Here is a 9730-nt window from a genome sequence, read left to right on the forward strand (position 1 = left end):
TACTTCAAATACTCTAGATCAACTCTAATGGAGCCGATCGTCGATTCGAAAGTCCGAACATCGAAAACAAAGTGGAAGCACGAAGGGCTCCGTGCTTCTATAAGCATACCAGCCTACTATATATATATATATATAATTGAGCTCCTATGCTTTTAAAAATACCAAAACATTGGTACTTGTAGATTTTTAGCCATTGGATTGAGAGATATGCGGTTAGGATGATGCGGGCCCCATAGGGTTGAGTGAGTGGTTGGTTAAATAGTATAATCTAATAGTTGAAATTGATCCGTGGAGTAAATCTAACGGTAAAAAACTTACAAGCACCAAGTGATTGGTGCTTTTACAAGCACCAGCTGGACTCTATATATATATATATATATATATATATATATAATATATATATACANATATATATATATTGATCTTCAGACCTATTTATTTATATATATTTTGGAGTTTTTCCTTATGCCATGCCATATGATTTGGTCAAGGCCACCTTGCTGTTTTGACGCGCCATATGCTTAATGGATAAGTTGCGGCTCGTTTTACAATTTCTGAATTATTGATCATTTTTTTTTAATTGTTTTTCGTTGTTTCTTTTCTTCTTCTTTTTTTGAGGGAAAATACGCTCTGAGGCGATTTCATTTAATTAATTAGTGGATACAGAGTGAGAAAATTCATCAATAGAAGACCATAAAGAAAACTTTTTGCGTTTGAGTCCCCAAGCGGCTAGGCAATCCGCAACTATAGCATTTTTAGAAAATCTCGAATTCCATCCGAAACTGAAGCAATTGAATCTCTCAGTAAAAGTCCATAGCTCCGTGATACTTGTCCGAGCTTCAGGTGTTAGCGAATCTGAGTGATAACTCCTGAGGTGCAAAGCTTTGATGATGATGCTGAATCTGAGAAGATGTGAAAAGTTTCTCTAGGATACATTTGCAAAAGAAGCTCTGTCACTCGAATAATTGCTCCAATTTTCGCCGAGCAGGCATCGTGGACCATTTTTATTGCATCAGATATGCATGCGATGGTGACATGCTGATTAGTAACCAGGTATCCTACACCACCTTCAGTGCCGCCTTTCCAATTCCCATCTACCCACACATGGAAGGAAGAGATCGCGGGTTCTTGAATCAGAGTTGGGTCCTGTATGCTGATTCTCGTCATGTTCTTGTCGGAGTATAAGGCCGTCCAGCTGCGTGCCCTTGAAATGACTGTAGTGAGTGAGGAATTCTTCCCCTGAAAGATCACCGCATTCCTTTTCTTCCACAAGCTCTGTAACAAATGAACAAAGAAGGCCTTATGAGTCTTCATAGCTTTGTTGGTTAGGATGAAAAATATCCAAAAGGATATAGATCTCTCAGGTTGGTCGGTTCTGAGGCCCAAACTTGATGCAAACCAGACTTGTCGTGCCTGCTCACAATTAAAAAATAAGTGCACCAACGTCTCAAACTGTTCTTTGCAGAGAGGGCAAAATCCGTCGATGTAAGGTAATCTTGAGGCTAGTTTATCTCCGACAGGTAACGAGTCTGCTACAATTCTCCATAAAAATACTTTCGCTCGAGGCATCACATTATTTATGCTCCACACTGTAGCCCAGATCGTTTGTCGAGTTTTAGGTGGCTGATGTATCCGGTTCTGATCTAGGCCTTCGTGTATGTGATTAATAGCAGATTGGAGGGTGAAGCGGCCGGATTTCGTGAGTTTCCATTGTAGTTGCTCAGCATTCCTTACCATGGCAGTCGTCATCAGATTCGGAATTTGCAACATAGAACGCCAAATAGGCGAAGCTGTAGATTTGCTCTGAACTGACCAGAAATTGAGATTGTTGTCCCTGCCGTACTTGCTTGCTAAAACCTGTGCCCATAAAGATGTTGGCCTAGTGAGGAATGTCCATACCAATTTGCATACCAAGGCTCTGCTTTGCGTTGACAGAGACGGTAAACCAATTCCTCCGAGTTCTTTGTTTGTAGTAAGTTTCGACCACGCCTTTGGATAGAAATGACGAACTCCTGGGTTGAAACCCCACCAAAAGTCTCTCACAATTTTATCCATATGATGAAGGAATTTTGCGGGAAATAAAATAAAGCAAATGGAGTATCTTGGTACCGCTAGAAGTACTGATTGTATCAGTATAAGACGCCCCGCGTGCGATAGCTAGATTCCTAGCTTTCCATCCAGCCAGTCTGCTTTGCAATTTATCGATAACGAATCTGAAGGTGGTAGAGAGAGATCGTTCTATAAACAGGGGATTACCTAAGTATCGTCCCTGTCCGTGATGCTTCGTAATATGGAAAACTTGTTGAATACTCTCCCGTGTGTCTGATTTAGTGTTGTGACTAAAAATTATCGACGATTTCTGAAGGTTTATGGTCTCCCCGGATATGGCACCAAATCTGTTGAGAATATCATTTATTCGGAGAGCTTCATTCTGAGTAGCTTGTCCAAAGATAAAGAGATCATCAACATACATAACGTGTGATATAATCGGCTCCGTTCTTCCAAAATTGATACCATCTATTGACCCGCACTGGATAGCATCTTTCAAGAGCAATGAAAGCGCATTGGAAGCTAAAATAAAAACATACGGAGAAAGCAGACATCCTTGCCTTATACCTCTGCTCGGTTGAAAACATTTGCCATTTTCATTATTAGTTAGCATAAAGAAGCGAACCGTCCTGATGCACCAATTAATCATTCTTCGAAGTTTGTCCGGAAAGTTGTATCTTTGTAACATGATTTCAATAAAGTCCCAGTTCAACCGATCATAGGCCTTTGCAAGATCTATCTTGGCGGCAAATGCTCCCGATTGTCGCTTTGAGGTTTTGAAGGAGTGGAGGACCTCTTGGACAATAAGATAATTGTCAAAAATGTTCCGGCCTGGCACGAAGGCACTCTGTTCTTTACAAATCAAGGACGGGAGGACTGCCTTAATTCTATTTGCCAGAATTTTTGCTAAACATTTATAAGTCACATTACATAAGCTTATGGGGCGAAAGTCCCCAATGTTGACAGGTCGATTCTTTTTGGGAATTAACACAATGTTGGTTTGGTTGATGAAAGGTGGAGCCTCATGAGTTAGGAAGAATTTTTCTACCAACAAAAACAAATCAGCTTTCACAAGTTCCCAGTTTGTTTGAAAGAAGCGAGACGAAAAACCATCCAAGCCAGCAGATTTATCTGGTTTCATGCTAAAGAGAGCTTCGCGGAGCTCGGTCATGGTAGGGGGCACAATCAAGGTATTTGCTTCACTCTACGATATCTTATACATTTGATGTTCCATAAATTCCCAGTTGCAGTCCGTTCTATCGCAGGTATGCGGAGTTGTGTAGAAAGCCTCGAAATGATGGTCGATAAAATGTTTTAGTTCTACTTTGTCAAAAATTGTCTTGCCGAAATCATTCTGAAGAGAAGTGATAGTATTTTTCCTGTTGCGCATAGTCGCCATCATATGAAAATAGCTGGTGTTCATGTCTCCTTTGCAAATCCAGTTATCTTTCGTCCACTGCGCCCAATAGAGTTCTTGTTTAAACATAAGGTCCTCGAGTTGTGCGATGGAAGTGGCTTCACCAGCACGATTAGGATGATTAATAGATAGTTCCTGCAGTTTAGATATAGTATTAATTGATTCTGCTACGCTAGCTCAAATATTCAATCGGTGACTTGAAGCCCATTTTCGAAGAGAGAAAGCCAAATTGCGAAGTCTTCGTTGAAGTGGGGTGTTAATTGATGTCAACCAGATCTCTTTCACTTTTTCTTTAAACCCCTCCTATGTGAACCACAAGCTTTCGATCCTGAAGAGCTTTCTTAGCCGATGAAGGTTTGGTGTCAAATTGAGGAGAAGCGGATAGTGGTCACTTGCTATACGAGGTAGATGCACTAGGTGAGAAAAAGGGAACCTCAAGATCCATTGGGAATTAGCCAGGGCTCGATCCAGACGTTGGAGTATCATCGAGTTTCCTTGCCTATTATTAGTCCATGTGTATCCCGGTCCATTAAAGTGAATGTCAACAAAACCTCCATCTTGCTGAAACTTCCGTAAAGGTGACTTCGAGTTGAAAGTTCGGCTCAATCCCCCTAGTTTCTCCTTGGGATTCATGATGCAGTTGAAATCTCCCATGACAATTGTGGGCATATTAGTGTGATTAATAAGTTGAAGCATTGAGTTCCAAATATAATCATCATTTACGCTATCCGGGTGGATGTAAACTCCTACAAAAAGCCATGGCCTGGAGGAGTCAGATTGGATAATAGCCATAATGCAGTAGGTGGTTGCGGCGACAATATTAATCTTAATTTCGTCCGTCTAGATTAGAGATAGGCCGCCTGATGATCCTTGGGCAGGAACAGAATAGTGGTGGCATAAACAGGCAATAGGAACAATTGGATTCATTCGCTTTTGACTGCATTTAGTTTCAGCTAAGAAGATCAAATCAGGTATGGTAGCTTCTACCTGGGAGGTTAAGTATCGAATTGTCGAGGCTCCTCCCAATCCCCGACAATTCCAAGCTAATGTCTTTATTTGTGCAATGACGGCGCCTTGACTCGTGCCGTCACCGTGAATGAATTTGAATCTGAAAATTGGTCAACTATCTCATGCTAGATAGTCATGTGAACTGTTGGTTTCTGTTTGAAGTGAAAAAAAAAAAAAAAATTTCGGGTGAAGTAATCATAATCGAAATCGATTAGATTCGGATTCATACAATTCTAATAGGTCTCATGTTGATCAGAAAATTCATAATAAGCCCATTCATAAATGTGAATTAATAGGCGTCATAAAAGTCCTTTAAAATTTTAAACCTATACAATAATTCGGGCCTCATCTCAGCCCAATGAATATTTGTGCCCAAGAAGTTTCATCAAAATGGGCCCAATTTCAGCCCAATTCATGAGATCACGGCCCATATTTTCACCCACGTTTGAAAATTCAATTTCGAATATCATATTCAAATTCAATTTTAAATTTTTAAACTCCCAACCAACTAGAAAATATTTGTTATTCTAACAACCCTATTCGAAATTCGATTTTAAATTTCGAACAAACCCCCAAAATATTTTCCAACCAACCACAACAACACCTTCAAAATTCGATTTCGAATTTCGAATTCCCAACCAACCCCAAAATATCCTCCAACTATCCAACAACCGATTCAAAATTCGATTTTGAATTTCGAATCCCCAACAAATTTCCAAAATATCCTCCAACCATATAACAACTGATTCAAAATTCGATTTCGAATTTTGAATTCTCAACCAACCCTCAAAATATCTTCCAACCAACCACAACAACCCATTCAAAATTCGATTTCGAATTCCGAATTCCCAACCAACCCTGAAATATCTTTCAACCAACCACAACAACCTATTCAAAATTCAAATTCGAATTTCGAATCTTTAACTGACTCCTCAAAATATCTCTTGCCACCCTTCCCATTATAAATAGGAGAATCGAAATCAAACGTCGGACGATAGACGGAGGAGAGAAAAAAAGATATAGAAAAAGACGACAGAGAGATTACGATAAAAAAAAGGGAGAGATAATAATATTCCTACCTCTGCTACCCACGTTCCGACTTACAAAAAAATTCAAAGGAGGAGAGATCGCCGAGCCGCGGAAAGGAGGAGAGATCGCCGAGCCGCGGAAAGGAGGAAAGATCGCTAAGCCGCTTCATCCGATCCGTCATCTGATCAACAGGTAAAAAAAAAAAAAGAAGAAGAAAAATGAAGAAGAAAAAAAGAAAACATAATAAAAAAAAAAGAAAAAAGATCTCTTTTCTTCCCACTCCTTTTTTTTTTTTTAGGTCATGCTACCGTAGTCATCCATACCGTCTAGACGACTTCGATAGGAGAGTGGAGGGGAGCAAATGGCTTCCCGTTTCTTTGAACCTCTCAATACCCCATTCGAAGCCGTTGATTGATGGAATGGGTGATCTACATTGTCGCGACCACCCCCAGCATCGCCGGTTGAGGAGAATCTTCGATTCCCCGTTTCTTCGAACCCTTCAACATGTTTTGAAAATATCGAACCAAATCTGCCGACCGAACAGATCCGCTCCACCATCATCATCTTCACCGACGACATCTCCAGTATCGTCGGTTTAATATTTTCGAAAGAAGATGGGAGGGGAATCAAAGATTCTCCGTTTCTTCGAACCCTTCAATCCCTTTTGAAAATATTGAACCAAATTCGCCGACCGAACAGATCCGCACCACCATCATCATCTTCGCTGTCGTCATCTTCAACCTTACCGGTTCGATGCTTTCGAAAGATGAGGGGAGGGAGATCAAAGATTTTTCGTTTCTTCGGACCCTTCAATCTCTTTTGAGAACATTGAATCAATCCACGAGACTTTCAAACTAGCTCAGATTCAAGCCAAATCGAGATCAAGCGGGGATTTCTTCGGACCCTATTTGCGATACTTGCATTACATTCAAACCAGCTAAAATTTAATTAATTTCTTTTTAATGAACTTATAGCTGCGATACTTGCATAAAAAATACTAACTAAATAAATCTGTAAAGATAAAGAGTACAGTCATTTTTTTTTTTTTTGAGGAAACAGGGATGTACCCTATTTGTGAGAGCAATACCAAAAACCACAGCCAAGAGTCTGCAGTCAAAATCCAGGAAAACTGAGACTAGGAGCAACATAATATTAAAGAAAAGAACTAAACAAAAGTAAAAAAGTTTGGAATAGCTAAAGTATTAGACTCCTATTAGCCTCGCACCACAGATAACCAAAGCTTCACCGTATTAATGACCCTGTTTCCAGTCTCTTCACAACGGATAAGGCGGTCGTTGAAGATTCGCGAGTTTCTCTGCTTCCATAATTCCCAACACGCCGCTGCCAAACAGAGATCAAAGTTTCTCTTTAAAAGCCCCTTTAACGATTGTCTTGCTCGATTCCACCGAGTTGGTAAGCTACCTGGGAGATCAGTCACCAATTTTTGAGCAGTCAGAATATCTTGTAGGAGGTAGTTCCACACCATCGTCGCGTAGTTGCAGGAGAAGAGGATGTGCTCAAGTTTTTCGTCATCAGCATAGCAAAAAACACAAATTGAGAGGCCTTCCCAACCCCTCGTAGATGAATTGTCGACTGTCAAGATTTTGTTGCGGCCAACAAGCCACAAAAAAACTTTAACTCTTAAGGGGATTTTTAGTTTCCAGAGAAAAAGGGTATTGCATGCATCAAGTCCATCAAAAATTAGGAAGTCTATAAATAAAATCCAAACCAAAATAAAAAAATCCAAACCCAAAACCTAAATCAAATCCCCAAACCAAAACCATGTCTACAAATAAAACCCAAAATCAAATACAATTCACAGATAAGCCCAAAACCAATCCAATCCACAAATAAAATCCCAAACTCAAATCCAATCATCCGGATCACAAATAAAAAACCAAATCCCATACACAAATCCCATAAACCATGAACCAAGTTCGTGAACCAAACACCACGAACCATACCTAAGTTCATGAACCAAATCTCATAAACCATGAACCAAGCTCATGAAGCTTATCCAAGTTCGTGAACCAAACACCACGAACCATACCCAAGTCCCATAAACCATGAATCAAGTTCGTGAACCAAACACCACGAATCATACCCAAGTTCATACACCATGAACCATAAACCATACATCGAATTCATGAAGCATAAACTATGAACCATATCCATGAACCAAACACCACGAACCATACCCAAATTCATACACCATGAACCATAAACCATAAACCATACACCAAATTCATGAAGCATAAACTATGAACCATATCCATGAACCAAATCTCATGAACCATACGCTAAGTTCATGAACCCGTAAACCATACCCAAGTTCATGAACCAAATCTCATGAACCATAAACCAAGTTCATGAACCATAAACCAAGTTCATGAACCAAATAAACTAAGTTCATGAATCATGAACCAAGTCCATAAACCAAGTTCATATACCAAACCCATGAACCATATCCAAGTTCTTGAAACAAATCCAATACCCAAATTTTATGAACCATACACTAAGTTCATGACTCAAATCTTATGAACCATGTACCAAGTTCATGAACCATAACCAAACCTCATGAACCATACACCAAGTTCATGAATCATAAACCAAACCCCATAAACCATACACCAAGTTCATGAACCCAATCCCATAAATCATACCCAAGTTCATGAACTAAATATCATGAACCAAATCCCATACACCAAACTTCATGAACCATGAACCATAACCCAAGCCCATGGACCAAATCCCATGAATCATATACTGCAAGGACTGAGATTTTTACAGTGCTACTAAACTCTCTGTTGATGATGTTTATGTGTGTAATTTAATTACATAAGCACTCGTCAAGTTTTCGGAGAAACTGAGCTAAAACGGAGAAGTTACTCGATTATTAGTTTTCACTTAAGTGAATAGTAACTCCGATTTTTCGGTGAAGCCACGGAGTATAGTTGGCTTTCGGCGCGTATCAGACTCCGAACATAGGACTCCAATAGCTCGTTTCGAACGGTTCAGCTATTCTGGAACCAATGGCACTGACGGATTTCGGATCCGATGCACGGTTTTCGAGAAAAAGGAGTTTTAACAAAAGAGGGTTTCCGCTCTTTGCTATTCGTGCATTTTAAAACTCCTCGTGCTCTGTGCTTGTGACCTGGGATTAGGTGAGAGTTGTTTCTGGTACCTACTGGTGGTAGGGAATTCAAACTTGAATTTGGATTAAAGGTTTTAGGGTTTATACTTCGGTATATGCGCGATATACGGACTAATTAGAGAGCGGGTGGGTTCCGTCACGAATCCGTGACCAAATCTAACGAAACAAGATGGTAGTTTGGATGCCCTCGTTGTGCTGAACGCGATGGTGCGATCCGTTCGGAAATCCGATGAACGGATTGCCGGATATTGCATGTTGTTCGCTAAGGGGTCGAGAGTGGAAAATCGGGAAATTCGCAAAAGTCGTTATATTTTATGTGCCGAATTGCATGAGATCGGACATGGAGGTGCATTTGTGTAAAGTACGCGCGCTGTGAGGGACTTGACTGAGAATATTACCTCTGGGAGGACTATTTTGCAAATTGCACATATGTGTATAGTGGTTGCACTAGGGTTTCACGAGGAAACCCTAACTGTTGGCCTCCCTCTTCCTCCAACTACGCCCCAGCCGTCACCTACACCCCTCCCCGACCCCGCCGCGCGCGTCCCGGCCGCCGACGAGCAGCCCCGGTCGCCGGAAAGGCCACCCCGGCCACCTCTTCATCTTTCTCTTTAACCGATCCACCACCCTTTCGGCCTAGGTATGCTGGGAAGTGCGCGAAGCCTCGGGGATCCTTCACCTGTGGCAGAAGGCTACCTCCGGCGCCGATTCCCGCCGGCCTCCGTCGTACACCGCGCCGCCCGCACCCTCCTCGCTCTGCGCGCCCAGCCAGACCCGACCGAGACCGAGCGCAGCCCTAGTTGTGGCCGCGCGCCGCCGCCCACCCTCGGTCCCGCCGCCCTCGTCTGGCCTCCGGCGTGCCCCCGCGCGCCAACGCCGCCGCTCCCGTCGCCGCCGGCCGCCGCTCTCCCTCTCTGCGGCCGCCCAGACTGAGTGCGGGCCGAGCCGGGGCTAGCTCTTCCTCCGCGCGCCGCCGCCGTTCCCCGCCGGCCGATTTGCCCTTCCTCCACCTCCGGCGAGGTGCTGCCGACGGCCCGACCTTTCTCCGGCCGCCGCCATGGCCACCGCCACCT

This window comes from Ananas comosus, linkage group 5 (assembly GCF_001540865.1).
Source record: "Ananas comosus cultivar F153 linkage group 5, ASM154086v1, whole genome shotgun sequence".
Taxonomy (NCBI): Eukaryota; Viridiplantae; Streptophyta; class Magnoliopsida; order Poales; family Bromeliaceae; genus Ananas; species Ananas comosus.